Here is a 14,211-nt window from a genome sequence, read left to right as displayed (position 1 = left end):
GATAAGAAAATGTCTTTGTTCAGATGTGGTGGAAACAGTGGGCATAGCGAATGCAAGTTTCCTGTGAGCAAATATGGGTGAAGCTCAAAGACGTGATCCCGAAAATCTGGGATGTAAACAGCAGGCAATGACTTGGTGATAATAAGATGAGCAAAGTCACTGCTGAGAGTTGAACTCAGGATCTCCTGTTTACTAGACAGGCGCTTTAACCAACTAAGCCACAGCACCCACATGCTGCAATACAGTTACTGGTTATTGTGGCACAGCACTCTTTTTTCTTTGCATTTGCATTCTCAGTTTTTTAACATTTTTTTTTCAATAGTTTTTCAGGCCTACTTTTCCCTGCCTAAGAGTATACACATAGTCCACCTAAAAGGGAATGGAAAACTTTTAGGACAAAATTGTTGAAAAGAATGTTGTGCAACTTCCAAAATATGATAATGAAAGCTGTGGCAAAACCAATGAGTTTTGTGCCACAGAAGCCAGTCACTATTATATTTCATGTAGGTGCTGTGGCTTAGTAATTAAGTTTTATACAATGTTTCTTATTGTAGAAGCAGCAATTTTACTTGAAGAAGTTTTGGCTAGGCAAGTGCGGGTTAAGCTCCCATCCATGTTGAGCATAGCATCCCAAAAGACTTGTTAGTGACCTTTACCTATTGTCAGAGATGGAAGATAGTACATGAAACCAAACTGATAAGAAAATGTCTTTGTTCAGATGTGGTGGAAACAGTGGGCATAGCGAATGCAAGTTTCCTGTGAGCAAATATGGGTGAAGCTCAAAGACGTGATCCCGAAAATCTGGGATGTAAACAGCAGGCAATGACTTGGTGATAATAAGATGAGCAAAGGCACTGCTGAGAGTTGAACTCAGGATCTCCTGTTTACTAGACAGGCCCTTTAACCAACTAAGCCACAGCGCCCACATGCTGCAATACAGTTATTGGTTATTGTGGCACAGCACTCTTTTTTCTTTGCATTTGCATTCTCAGTTTTTTAACATTTTTTTTTCAATAGTTTTTCAGGCCTACTTTTCCCTGCCTAAGAGTATACACATAGTCCACCTAAAAGGGAATGGAAAACTTTTAGGACAAAATTGTTGAAAAGAATGTTGTGCAACTTCCAAAATATGATAATGAAAGCTGTGGCAAAACCAATGAGTTTTGTGCCACAGAAGCCAGTCACTATTATATTTCATGTAGGTGCTGTGGCTTAGTAATTAAGTTTTATACAATGTTTCTTATTGTAGAAGCAGCAATTTTACTTGAAGAAGTTTTGGCTAGGCAAGTGCGGGTTAAGCTCCCATCCATGTTGAGCATAGCATCCCAAAAGACTTGTTAGTGACCTTTACCTATTGTCAGAGATGGAAGGTAGTACATCAAACCAAACTGATAAGAAAATGTCTTTGTTCAGATGTGGTGGAAACAGTGGGCATAGCGAATGCAAGTTTCCTGTGAGCAAATATGGGTGAAGCTCTAAGACGTGATTCCGAAAATCTGGGATGTAAACAGCAGGCAATGACTTGGTGATAATAAGATGAGCAAAGGCACTGCTGAGAGTTGAACTCAGGATCTCCTGTTTACTAGACAGGCGCTTTAACCAACTAAGCCACAGCGCCCACATGCTGCAATACAGTTATTGGTTATTGTGGCACAGCACTCTTTTTTCTTTGCATTTGCATTCTCAGTTTTTTAACATTTTTTTTCAATAGTTTTTCAGGCCTACTTTTCCCTGCCTAAGAGTATACACATAGTCCACCTAAAAGGGAATGGAAAACTTTTAGGACAAAATTGTTGAAAAGAATGTTGTGCAACTTCCAAAATATGATAATGAAAGCTGTGGCAAAACCAATGAGTTTTGTGCCACAGAAGCCAGTCACTATTATATTTCATGTAGGTGCTGTGGCTTAGTAATTAAGTTTTATACAATGTTTCTTATTGTAGAAGCAGCAATTTTACTTGAAGAAGTTTTGGCTAGGCAAGTGCGGGTTAAGCTCCCATCCATGTTGAGCATAGCATCCCAAAAGACTTGTTAGTGACCTTTACCTATTGTCAGAGATGGAAGATAGTACATGAAACCAAACTGATAAGAAAATGTCTTTGTTCAGATGTGGTGGAAACAGTGGGCATAGCGAATGCAAGTTTCCTGTGAGCAAATATGGGTGAAGCTCAAAGACGTGATCCCGAAAATCTGGGATGTAAACAGCAGGCAATGACTTGGTGATAATAAGATGAGCAAAGGCACTGCTGAGAGTTGAACTCAGGATCTCCTGTTTACTAGACAGGCGCTTTAACCAACTAAGCCACAGCGCCCACATGCTGCAATCCAGTTATTGGTTATTGTGGCACAGCACTCTTTTTTCTTTGCATTTGCATTCTCAGTTTTTTAACATTTTTTTTTCAATAGTTTTTCAGGCCTACTTTTCCCTGCCTAAGAGTATACACATAGTCCACCTAAAAGGGAATGGAAAACTTTTAGGACAAAATTGTTGAAAAGAATGTTGTGCAACTTCCAAAATATGATAATGAAAGCTGTGGCAAAACCAATGAGTTTTGTGCCACAGAAGCCAGTCACTATTATATTTCATGTAGGTGCTGTGACTTAGTAATTAAGTTTTATACAATGTTTCTTATTGTAGAAGCAGCAATTTTACTTGAAGAAGTTTTGGCTAGGCAAGTGCGGGTTAAGCTCCCATCCATGTTGAGCATAGCATCCCAAAAGACTTGTTAGTGACCTTTACCTATTGTCAGAGATGGAAGGTAGTACATGAAACCAAACTGATAAGAAAATGTCTTTGTTCAGATGTGGTGGAAACAGTGGGCATAGCGAATGCAAGTTTCCTGTGAGCAAATATGGGTGAAGCTCAAAGACGTGATCCCGAAAATCTGGAATGTAAACAGCAGGCAATGACTTGGTGATAATAAGATGAGCAAAGGCACTGCTGAGAGTTGAACTCAGGATCTCCTGTTTACTAGACAGGCGCTTTAACCAACTAAGCCACAGCACCCACATGCCGCAATACAGTTACTGGTTATTGTGGCACAGCACTCTTTTTTCTTTGCATTTGCATTCTCAGTTTTTTAACATTTTTTTTTCAATAGTTTTTCAGGCCTACTTTTCCCTGCCTAAGAGTATACACATAGTCCACCTAAAAGGGAATGGAAAACTTTTAGGACAAAATTGTTGAAAAGAATGTTGTGCAACTTCCAAAATATGATAATGAAAGCTGTGGCAAAACCAATGAGTTTTGTGCCACAGAAGCCAGTCACTATTATATTTCATGTAGGTGCTGTGGCTTAGTAATTAAGTTTTATACAATGTTTCTTATTGTAGAAGCAGCAATTTTACTTGAAGAAGTTTTGGCTAGGCAAGTGCGGGTTAAGCTCCCATCCATGTTGAGCATAGCATCCCAAAAGACTTGTTAGTGACCTTTACCTATTGTCAGAGATGGAAGGTAGTACATGAAACCAAACTGATAAGAAAATGTCTTTGTTCAGATGTGGTGGAAACAGTGGGCATAGCGAATGCAAGTTTCCTGTGAGCAAATATGGGTGAAGCTCTAAGACGTGATTCCGAAAATCTGGGATGTAAACAGCAGGCAATGACTTGGTGATAATAAGATGAGCAAAGGCACTGCTGAGAGTTGAACTCAGGATCTCCTGTTTACTAGACAGGCGCTTTAACCAACTAAGCCACAGCGCCCACATGCTGCAATACAGTTATTGGTAATTGTGGCACAGCACTCTTTTTTCTTTGCATTTGCATTCTCAGTTTTTTAACATTTTTTTTTCAATAGTTTTTCAGGCCTACTTTTCCCTGCCTAAGAGTATACACATAGTCCACCTAAAAGGGAATGGAAAACTTTTAGGACAAAATTGTTGAAAAGAATGTTGTGCAACTTCCAAAATATGATAATGAAAGCTGTGGCAAAACCAATGAGTTTTGTGCCACAGAAGCCAGTCACTAATATATTTCATGTAGGTGCTGTGGCTTAGTAATTAAGTTTTATACAATGTTTCTTATTGTAGAAGCAGCAATTTTACTTGAAGAAGTTTTGGCTAGGCAAGTGCGGGTTAAGCTCCCATCCATGTTGAGCATAGCATCCCAAAAGACTTGTTAGTGACCTTTACCTATTGTCAGAGATGGAAGATAGTACATGAAACCAAACTGATAAGAAAATGTCTTTGTTCAGATGTGGTGGAAACAGTGGGCATAGCGAATGCAAGTTTCCTGTGAGCAAATATGGGTGAAGCTCAAAGACGTGATCCCGAAAATCTGGGATGTAACAGCAGGCAATGACTTGGTGATAATAAGATGAGCAAAGGCACTGCTGAGAGTTGAACTCAGGATCTCCTGTTTACTAAACAGGCACTTTAACCAACTAAGCCACAGCGCCCACATGCTGCAATACAGTTATTGGTTATTGGTTATTGTGGCACAGCACTCTTTTTTCTTTGCATTTGCATTCTCAGTTTTTTAACATTTTTTTTTCAATAGTTTTTCAGGCCTACTTTTCCCTGCCTAAGAGTATACACATAGTCCACCTAAAAGGGAATGGAAAACTTTTAGGACAAAATTGTTGAAAAGAATGTTGTGCAACTTCCAAAATATGATAATGAAAGCTGTGGCAAAACCAATGAGTTTTGTGCCACAGAAGCCAGTCACTATTATATTTCATGTAGGTGCTGTGACTTAGTAATTAAGTTTTATACAATGTTTCTTATTGTAGAAGCAGCAATTTTACTTGAAGAAGTTTTGGCTAGGCAAGTGCGGGTTAAGCTCCCATCCATGTTGAGCATAGCATCCCAAAAGACTTGTTAGTGACCTTTACCTATTGTCAGAGATGGAAGGTAGTACATGAAACCAAACTGATAAGAAAATGTCTTTGTTCAGATGTGGTGGAAACAGTGGGCATAGCGAATGCAAGTTTCCTGTGAGCAAATATGGGTGAAGCTCAAAGACGTGATCCCGAAAATCTGGGATGTAAACAGCAGGCAATGACTTGGTGATAATAAGATGAGCAAAGTCACTGCTGAGAGTTGAACTCAGGATCTCCTGTTTACTAGACAGGCGCTTTAACCAACTAAGCCACAGCACCCACATGCTGCAATACAGTTACTGGTTATTGTGGCACAGCACTCTTTTTTCTTTGCATTTGCATTCTCAGTTTTTTAACATTTTTTTTTTCAATAGTTTTTCAGGCCTACTTTTCCCTGCCTAAGAGTATACACATAGTCCACCTAAAAGGGAATGGAAAACTTTTAGGACAAAATTGTTGAAAAGAATGTTGTGCAACTTCCAAAATATGATAATGAAAGCTGTGGCAAAACCAATGAGTTTTGTGCCACAGAAGCCAGTCACTATTATATTTCATGTAGGTGCTGTGGCTTAGTAATTAAGTTTTATACAATGTTTCTTATTGTAGAAGCAGCAATTTTACTTGAAGAAGTTTTGGCTAGGCAAGTGCGGGTTAAGCTCCCATCCATGTTGAGCATAGCATCCCAAAAGACTTGTTAGTGACCTTTACCTATTGTCAGAGATGGAAGATAGTACATGAAACCAAACTGATAAGAAAATGTCTTTGTTCAGATGTGGTGGAAACAGTGGGCATAGCGAATGCAAGTTTCCTGTGAGCAAATATGGGTGAAGCTCAAAGACGTGATCCCGAAAATCTGGGATGTAAACAGCAGGCAATGACTTGGTGATAATAAGATGAGCAAAGGCACTGCTGAGAGTTGAACTCAGGATCTCCTGTTTACTAGACAGGCCCTTTAACCAACTAAGCCACAGCGCCCACATGCTGCAATACAGTTATTGGTTATTGTGGCACAGCACTCTTTTTTCTTTGCATTTGCATTCTCAGTTTTTTAACATTTTTTTTTCAATAGTTTTTCAGGCCTACTTTTCCCTGCCTAAGAGTATACACATAGTCCACCTAAAAGGGAATGGAAAACTTTTAGGACAAAATTGTTGAAAAGAATGTTGTGCAACTTCCAAAATATGATAATGAAAGCTGTGGCAAAACCAATGAGTTTTGTGCCACAGAAGCCAGTCACTATTATATTTCATGTAGGTGCTGTGGCTTAGTAATTAAGTTTTATACAATGTTTCTTATTGTAGAAGCAGCAATTTTACTTGAAGAAGTTTTGGCTAGGCAAGTGCGGGTTAAGCTCCCATCCATGTTGAGCATAGCATCCCAAAAGACTTGTTAGTGACCTTTACCTATTGTCAGAGATGGAAGGTAGTACATCAAACCAAACTGATAAGAAAATGTCTTTGTTCAGATGTGGTGGAAACAGTGGGCATAGCGAATGCAAGTTTCCTGTGAGCAAATATGGGTGAAGCTCTAAGACGTGATTCCGAAAATCTGGGATGTAAACAGCAGGCAATGACTTGGTGATAATAAGATGAGCAAAGGCACTGCTGAGAGTTGAACTCAGGATCTCCTGTTTACTAGACAGGCGCTTTAACCAACTAAGCCACAGCGCCCACATGCTGCAATACAGTTATTGGTTATTGTGGCACAGCACTCTTTTTTCTTTGCATTTGCATTCTCAGTTTTTTAACATTTTTTTTCAATAGTTTTTCAGGCCTACTTTTCCCTGCCTAAGAGTATACACATAGTCCACCTAAAAGGGAATGGAAAACTTTTAGGACAAAATTGTTGAAAAGAATGTTGTGCAACTTCCAAAATATGATAATGAAAGCTGTGGCAAAACCAATGAGTTTTGTGCCACAGAAGCCAGTCACTATTATATTTCATGTAGGTGCTGTGACTTAGTAATTAAGTTTTATACAATGTTTCTTATTGTAGAAACAGCAATTTTACTTGAATAAGTTTTGGCTAGGCAAGTGCGGGTTAAGCTCCCATCCATGTTGAGCATAGCATCCCAAAAGACTTGTTAGTGACCTTTACCTATTGTCAGAGATGGAAGGTAGTACATGAAACCAAACTGATAAGAAAATGTCTTTGTTCAGATGTGGTGGAAACAGTGGGCATAGCGAATGCAAGTTTCCTGTGAGCAAATATGGGTGAAGCTCAAAGACGTGATCCCGAAAATCTGGGATGTAAACAGCAGGCAATGACTTGGTGATAATAAGATGAGCAAAGGCACTGCTGGGAGTTGAACTCAGGATCTCCTGTTTACTAGACAGGCGCTTTAACCAACTAAGCCACAGCGCCCACATGCTGCAATCCAGTTATTGGTTATTGTGGCACAGCACTCTTTTTTCTTTGCATTTGCATTCTCAGTTTTTTAACATTTTTTTTTCAATAGTTTTTCAGGCCTACTTTTCCCTGCCTAAGAGTATACACATAGTCCACCTAAAAGGGAATGGAAAACTTTTAGGACAAAATTGTTGAAAAGAATGTTGTGCAACTTCCAAAATATGATAATGAAAGCTGTGGCAAAACCAATGAGTTTTGTGCCACAGAAGCCAGTCACTATTATATTTCATGTAGGTGCTGTGACTTAGTAATTAAGTTTTATACAATGTTTCTTATTGTAGAAGCAGCAATTTTACTTGAAGAAGTTTTGGCTAGGCAAGTGCGGGTTAAGCTCCCATCCATGTTGAGCATAGCATCCCAAAAGACTTGTTAGTGACCTTTACCTATTGTCAGAGATGGAAGGTAGTACATGAAACCAAACTGATAAGAAAATGTCTTTGTTCAGATGTGGTGGAAACAGTGGGCATAGCGAATGCAAGTTTCCTGTGAGCAAATATGGGTGAAGCTCAAAGACGTGATCCCGAAAATCTGGGATGTAAACAGCAGGCAATGACTTGGTGATAATAAGATGAGCAACGGCACTGCTGAGAGTTGAACTCAGGATCTCCTGTTTACTAGACAGGCGCTTTAACCAACTAAGCCACAGCACCCACATGCTGCAATACAGTTACTGGTTATTGTGGCACAGCACTCTTTTTTCTTTGCATTTGCATTCTCAGTTTTTTAACATTTTTTTTTTCAATAGTTTTTCAGGCCTACTTTTCCCTGCCTAAGAGTATACACATAGTCCACCTAAAAGGGAATGGAAAACTTTTAGGACAAAATTGTTGAAAAGAATGTTGTGCAACTTCCAAAATATGATAATGAAAGCTGTGGCAAAACCAATGAGTTTTGTGCCACAGAAGCCAGTCACTATTATATTTCATGTAGGTGCTGTGGCTTAGTAATTAAGTTTTATACAATGTTTCTTATTGTAGAAGCAGCAATTTTACTTGAAGAAGTTTTGGCTAGGCAAGTGCGGGTTAAGCTCCCATCCATGTTGAGCATAGCATCCCAAAAGACTTGTTAGTGACCTTTACCTATTGTCAGAGATGGAAGGTAGTACATCAAACCAAACTGATAAGAAAATGTCTTTGTTCAGATGTGGTGGAAACAGTGGGCATAGCGAATGCAAGTTTCCTGTGAGCAAATATGGGTGAAGCTCTAAGACGTGATTCCGAAAATCTGGGATGTAAACAGCAGGCAATGACTTGGTGATAATAAGATGAGCAAAGGCACTGCTGAGAGTTGAACTCAGGATCTCCTGTTTACTAGACAGGCACTTTAACCAACTAAGCCACAGCGCCCACATGCTGCAATACAGTTATTGGTTATTGTGGCACAGCACTCTTTTTTCTTTGCATTTGCATTCTCAGTTTTTTAACATTTTTTTTAATAGTTTTTCAGGCCTACTTTTCCCTGCCTAAGAGTATACACATAGTCCACCTAAAAGGGAATGGAAAACTTTTAGGACAAAATTGTTGAAAAGAATGTTGTGCAACTTCCAAAATATGATAATGAAAGCTGTGGCAAAACCAATGAGTTTTGTGCCACAGAAGCCAGTCACTAATATATTTCATGTAGGTGCTGTGGCTTAGTAATTAAGTTTTATACAATGTTTCTTATTGTAGAAGCAGCAATTTTACTTGAAGAAGTTTTGGCTAGGCAAGTGCGGGTTAAGCTCCCATCCATGTTGAGCATAGCATCCCAAAAGACTTGTTAGTGACCTTTACCTATTGTCAGAGATGGAAGATAGTACATGAAACCAAACTGATAAGAAAATGTCTTTGTTCAGATGTGGTGGAAACAGTGGGCATAGCGAATGCAAGTTTCCTGTGAGCAAATATGGGTGAAGCTCAAAGACGTGATCCCGAAAATCTGGGATGTAACAGCAGGCAATGACTTGGTGATAATAAGATGAGCAAAGGCACTGCTGAGAGTTGAACTCAGGATCTCCTGTTTACTAAACAGGCACTTTAACCTACTAAGCCACAGCGCCCACATGCTGCAATACCGTTATTGGTTATTGTGGCACAGCACTCTTTTTTCTTTGCATTTGCATTCTCAGTTTTTTAACATTTTTTTTTCAATAGTTTTTCAGGCCTACTTTTCCCTGCCTAAGAGTATACACATAGTCCACCTAAAAGGGAATGGAAAACTTTTAGGACAAAATTGTTGAAAAGAATGTTGTGCAACTTCCAAAATATGATAATGAAAGCTGTGGCAAAACCAATGAGTTTTGTGCCACAGAAGCCAGTCACTATTATATTTCATGTAGGTGCTGTGGCTTAGTAATTAAGTTTTATACAATGTTTCTTATTGTAGAAGCAGCAATTTTACTTGAAGAAGTTTTGGCTAGGCAAGTGCGGGTTAAGCTCCCATCCATGTTGAGCATAGCATCCCAAAAGACTTGTTAGTGACCTTTACCTATTGTCAGAGATGGAAGATAGTACATGAAACCAAACTGATAAGAAAATGTCTTTGTTCAGATGTGGTGGAAACAGTGGGCATAGCGAATGCAAGTTTCCTGTGAGCAAATATGGGTGAAGCTCAAAGACGTGATCCCGAAAATCTGGGATGTAAACAGCAGGCAATGACTTGGTGATAATAAGATGAGCAAAGGCACTGCTGAGAGTTGAACTCAGGATCTCCTGTTTACTAGACAGGCGCTTTAACCAACTAAGCCACAGCGCCCACATGCTGCAATCCAGTTATTGGTTATTGTGGCACAGCACTCTTTTTTCTTTGCATTTGCATTCTCAGTTTTTTAACATTTTTTTTTAATAGTTTTTCAGGCCTACTTTTCCCTGCCTAAGAGTATACACATAGTCCACCTAAAAGGGAATGGAAAACTTTTAGGACAAAATTGTTGAAAAGAATGTTGTGCAACTTCCAAAATATGATAATGAAAGCTGTGGCAAAACCAATGAGTTTTGTGCCACAGAAGCCAGTCACTATTATATTTCATGTAGGTGCTGTGGCTTAGTAATTAAGTTTTATACAATGTTTCTTATTGTAGAAGCAGCAATTTTACTTGAAGAAGTTTTGGCTAGGCAAGTGCGGGTTAAGCTCCCATCCATGTTGAGCATAGCATCCCAAAAGACTTGTTAGTGACCTTTACCTATTGTCAGAGATGGAAGGTAGTACATCAAACCAAACTGATAAGAAAATGTCTTTGTTCAGATGTGGTGGAAACAGTGGGCATAGGGAATGCAAGTTTCCTGTGAGCAAATATGGGTGAAGCTCAAAGACGTGATCCCGAAAATCTGGGATGTAAACAGCAGGCAATGACTTGGTGATAATAAGATGAGCAAAGGCACTGCTGAGAGTTGAACTCAGGATCTCCTGTTTATTAGACAGGCGCTTTAACCAACTAAGCCACAGCGCCCGAACGCTGCAATACAATTATTGGTTATTGGTTATTGTGGCACAGCACTCTTTTTTCTTTCCATTTGCATTCTCAGTTTTTTAACATTTTTTTTTCAATAGTTTTTCAGGCCTACTTTTCCCTGCCTAAGAGTATACACATAGTCCACCTAAAAGGGAATGGAAAACTTTTAGGACAAAATTGTTGAAAGGAATGTTGTGCAACTTCCAAAATATGATAATGAAAGCTGTGGCAAAACCAATGAGTTTTGCGCCACAGAAGCCAGTCACTATTATATTTCATGTAGGTGCTGTGGCTTAGTAATTAAGTTTTATACAATGTTTCTTATTGTAGATGCAGCAATTTTACTTGAAGAAGTTTTGGCTAGGCAAGTGCGGGTTAAGCTCCCATCCATGTTGAGCATAGCATCCCAAAAGACTTGTTAGTGACCTTTACCTATTGTCAGAGATGGAAGGTAGTACATCAAACCAAAATGCTAAGAAAATGTCTTTGTTCCGATGTGGTGGAAACAGTGGGCATAGCGAATGCAAGTTTCCTGTAAGCAAATATGGGTGAAGCTCAAAGACGTGATCCCGAAAATCTAGGATGTAAACAGCAGGCAATGACTTGGTGATAATAAGATGAGCAAAGGCACTGCTGAGAGTTGAACTCAGGATCTCCTGTTTACTAGACAGGCGCTTTAACCAGCTAAGCCACAGCACCCACATACTGCAATACAGATATTGGTTATCGTGCCACAGCACTCTTTTTTTATTTGCATTAGCATTCTCAGTTTAACATTTTTTTCAATAGTTTTTCAGGCCTACTTTTCCCTGCCTAAGAGTATACACATAGTCCACCTAAAAGGGAATGGGAAACTTTTAGGACAAAATTGTTGAAAAGAATGTTGTGCAACTTCCAAAATATGATAATGAAAGCTGTGGCAAAACCAATGAGTTTTGTGCCACAGAAGCCAGTCACTATTATATTTCATGTAGGTGCTGTGGCTTAGTAATTAAGTTTTATACAATGTTTCTTATTGTAGAAGCAGCAATTTTACTTGAAGAAGTTTTGGCTAGGCAAGTGCGGGTTAAGCTCCCATCCATGTTGAGCATAGCATCCCAAAAGACTTGTTAGTGACCTTTACCTATTGTCAGAGATGGAAGGTAGTACATCAAACCAAACTGATAAGAAAATGTCTTTGTACAGATGTGGTGGAAACAGTGGGCATAGCGAATGCAAGTTTCCTGTGAGCAAATATGGGTGAAGCTCAAAGACGTGATCCCGAAAATCTGGGATGTAAACAGCAGGCAATGACTTGGTGATAATAAGATGAGCAAAGGCACTGCTGAGAGTTGAACTCAGGATCTCCTGTTTACTAGACAGGCGCTTTAACCAACTAAGCCACAGCGCCCACATGCTACAATACAGTTATTGGTTATTGTGGCACAGCACTCTTTTTTCTTTGCATTTGCATTCTCAGTTTTTTAACATTTTTTTTTCAATAGTTTTTCAGGCCTACTTTTCCCTGCCTAAGAGTATACACATAGTCCACCTAAAAGGGAATGGAAAACTTTTAGGACAAAATTGTTGAAAAGAATGTTGTGCAACTTCCAAAATATGATAATGAAAGCTGTGGCAAAACCAATGAGTTTTGTGCCACAGAAGCCAGTCACTATTATATTTCATGTAGGTGCTGTGGCTTAGTAATTAAGTTTTATACAATGTTTCTTATTGTAGAAGCAGCAATTTTACTTGAAGAAGTTTTGGCTAGGCAAGTGCGGGTTAAGCTCCCATCCATGTTGAGCATAGCATCCCAAAAGACTTGTTAGTGACCTTTACCTATTATCAGAGATGGAAGGTAGTACATCAAACCAAACTGATAAGAAAATGTCTTTGTTCAGATGTGGTGGAAACAGTGGGCATAGTAAATGCAAGTTTCCTGTGAGCAAATATGGGTGAAGCTCAAAGACGTGATCCCGAAAATCTGGGATGTAAACAGCAGGCAATGACTTGGTGATAATAAGATGAGCAAAGGCACTGCTGAGAGTTGAACTCAGGATCTCCTGTTTACTAGACAGGCACTTTAACCAACTAAGCCACAGCGCCCACATGCTGCAACACAGTTATTGGTTATTGTGGCACAGCACTCTTTTTTCTTTGCATTTGCATTCTCAGTTTTTTAACATTTTTTTTTCAATAGTTTTTCAGGCCTACTTTTCCCTGCCTAAAAGTATACACATAGTCCACCTAAAAGGGAATGGAAAACTTTTAGGACAAAATTGTTGAAAAGAATGTTGTGCAACTTCCAAAATATGATAATGAAAGCTGTGGCAAAACCAATGAGTTTTGCGCCACAGAAGCCAGTCACTATTATATTTCATGTAGGTGCTGTGGCTTAGTAATTAAGTTTTATACAATGTTTCTTATTGTAGAAGCAGCAATTTTACTTGAAGAAGTTTTGGCTAGGCAAGTGCGGGTTAAGCTCCCATCCATGTTGAGCATAGCATCCCAAAAGACTTGTTAGTGACCTTTACCTATTGTCAGAGATGGAAGATAGTACATGAAACCAAACTGATAAGAAAATGTCTTTGTTCAGATGTGGTGGAAACAGTGGGCATAGCGAATGCAAGTTTCCTGTGAGCAAATATGGGTGAAGCTCAAAGACGTGATCCCGAAAATCTGGGATGTAAACAGCAGGCAATGACTTGGTGATAATAAGATGAGCAAAGGCACTGCTGAGAGTTGAACTCAGGATCTCCTGTTTACTAGACAGGCCCTTTAACCAACTAAGCCACAGCGCCCACATGCTGCAATACAGTTATTGGTTATTGTGGCACAGCACTCTTTTTTCTTTGCATTTGCATTCTCAGTTTTTTAACATTTTTTTTTCAATAGTTTTTCAGGCCTACTTTTCCCTGCCTAAGAGTATACACATAGTCCACCTAAAAGGGAATGGAAAACTTTTAGGACAAAATTGTTGAAAAGAATGTTGTGCAACTTCCAAAATATGATAATGAAAGCTGTGGCAAAACCAATGAGTTTTGTGCCACAGAAGCCAGTCACTATTATATTTCATGTAGGTGCTGTGGCTTAGTAATTAAGTTTTATACAATGTTTCTTATTGTAGAAGCAGCAATTTTACTTGAAGAAGTTTTGGCTAGGCAAGTGCGGGTTAAGCTCCCATCCATGTTGAGCATAGCATCCCAAAAGACTTGTTAGTGACCTTTACCTATTGTCAGAGATGGAAGGTAGTACATCAAACCAAACTGATAAGAAAATGTCTTTGTTCAGATGTGGTGGAAACAGTGGGCATAGCGAATGCAAGTTTCCTGTGAGCAAATATGGGTGAAGCTCTAAGACGTGATTCCGAAAATCTGGGATGTAAACAGCAGGCAATGACTTGGTGATAATAAGATGAGCAAAGGCACTGCTGAGAGTTGAACTCAGGATCTCCTGTTTACTAGACAGGCGCTTTAACCAACTAAGCCACAGCGCCCACATGCTGCAATACAGTTATTGGTTATTGTGGCACAGCACTCTTTTTTCTTTGCATTTGCATTCTCAGTTTTTTAAC

The 14,211-nt window shown here is 39.2% G+C and overlaps 15 non-coding genes across 15 annotated transcripts; all 15 read right to left on the bottom strand.

Moving 5' to 3' along the window:
• Positions 1-1,544: 1,544 nt before the first annotated feature.
• TRNAT-AGU (transfer RNA threonine (anticodon AGU)) lies at positions 1,545-1,618 on the bottom strand. Its single transcript has one exon. It is a non-coding gene; the product is annotated as a tRNA-Thr (tRNA).
• A 620-nt stretch (positions 1,619-2,238) lies between these two features.
• On the bottom strand, positions 2,239-2,312 carry TRNAT-AGU (transfer RNA threonine (anticodon AGU)). The gene has a single exon. It is a non-coding gene; the product is annotated as a tRNA-Thr (tRNA).
• Positions 2,313-2,933: 621 nt separating this feature from the next.
• Positions 2,934-3,007, bottom strand: TRNAT-AGU (transfer RNA threonine (anticodon AGU)). The gene has a single exon. It is a non-coding gene; the product is annotated as a tRNA-Thr (tRNA).
• A 621-nt stretch (positions 3,008-3,628) lies between these two features.
• Positions 3,629-3,702, bottom strand: TRNAT-AGU (transfer RNA threonine (anticodon AGU)). Its single transcript has one exon. It is a non-coding gene; the product is annotated as a tRNA-Thr (tRNA).
• Positions 3,703-4,322: 620 nt separating this feature from the next.
• Positions 4,323-4,396, bottom strand: TRNAT-AGU (transfer RNA threonine (anticodon AGU)). The gene has a single exon. It is a non-coding gene; the product is annotated as a tRNA-Thr (tRNA).
• A 2,019-nt stretch (positions 4,397-6,415) lies between these two features.
• On the bottom strand, positions 6,416-6,489 carry TRNAT-AGU (transfer RNA threonine (anticodon AGU)). Its single transcript has one exon. It is a non-coding gene; the product is annotated as a tRNA-Thr (tRNA).
• A 620-nt stretch (positions 6,490-7,109) lies between these two features.
• On the bottom strand, positions 7,110-7,183 carry TRNAT-AGU (transfer RNA threonine (anticodon AGU)). The gene has a single exon. It is a non-coding gene; the product is annotated as a tRNA-Thr (tRNA).
• A 621-nt stretch (positions 7,184-7,804) lies between these two features.
• TRNAT-AGU (transfer RNA threonine (anticodon AGU)) lies at positions 7,805-7,878 on the bottom strand. Its single transcript has one exon. It is a non-coding gene; the product is annotated as a tRNA-Thr (tRNA).
• Positions 7,879-8,500: 622 nt separating this feature from the next.
• TRNAT-AGU (transfer RNA threonine (anticodon AGU)) lies at positions 8,501-8,574 on the bottom strand. Its single transcript has one exon. It is a non-coding gene; the product is annotated as a tRNA-Thr (tRNA).
• A 1,313-nt stretch (positions 8,575-9,887) lies between these two features.
• TRNAT-AGU (transfer RNA threonine (anticodon AGU)) lies at positions 9,888-9,961 on the bottom strand. Its single transcript has one exon. It is a non-coding gene; the product is annotated as a tRNA-Thr (tRNA).
• Positions 9,962-10,581: 620 nt separating this feature from the next.
• TRNAI-AAU (transfer RNA isoleucine (anticodon AAU)) lies at positions 10,582-10,655 on the bottom strand. Its single transcript has one exon. It is a non-coding gene; the product is annotated as a tRNA-Ile (tRNA).
• A 628-nt stretch (positions 10,656-11,283) lies between these two features.
• Positions 11,284-11,357, bottom strand: TRNAT-AGU (transfer RNA threonine (anticodon AGU)). The gene has a single exon. It is a non-coding gene; the product is annotated as a tRNA-Thr (tRNA).
• A 617-nt stretch (positions 11,358-11,974) lies between these two features.
• Positions 11,975-12,048, bottom strand: TRNAT-AGU (transfer RNA threonine (anticodon AGU)). Its single transcript has one exon. It is a non-coding gene; the product is annotated as a tRNA-Thr (tRNA).
• A 621-nt stretch (positions 12,049-12,669) lies between these two features.
• TRNAT-AGU (transfer RNA threonine (anticodon AGU)) lies at positions 12,670-12,743 on the bottom strand. The gene has a single exon. It is a non-coding gene; the product is annotated as a tRNA-Thr (tRNA).
• A 1,316-nt stretch (positions 12,744-14,059) lies between these two features.
• Positions 14,060-14,133, bottom strand: TRNAT-AGU (transfer RNA threonine (anticodon AGU)). The gene has a single exon. It is a non-coding gene; the product is annotated as a tRNA-Thr (tRNA).
• Between the last annotated feature and the right edge of the window lie 78 nt (positions 14,134-14,211).

This window comes from Hyperolius riggenbachi, chromosome 11 (genome assembly GCF_040937935.1).
Source record: "Hyperolius riggenbachi isolate aHypRig1 chromosome 11, aHypRig1.pri, whole genome shotgun sequence".
Taxonomy (NCBI): Eukaryota; Metazoa; Chordata; class Amphibia; order Anura; family Hyperoliidae; genus Hyperolius; species Hyperolius riggenbachi.
This window is presented reverse-complemented; position numbering and strand designations above follow the sequence as displayed.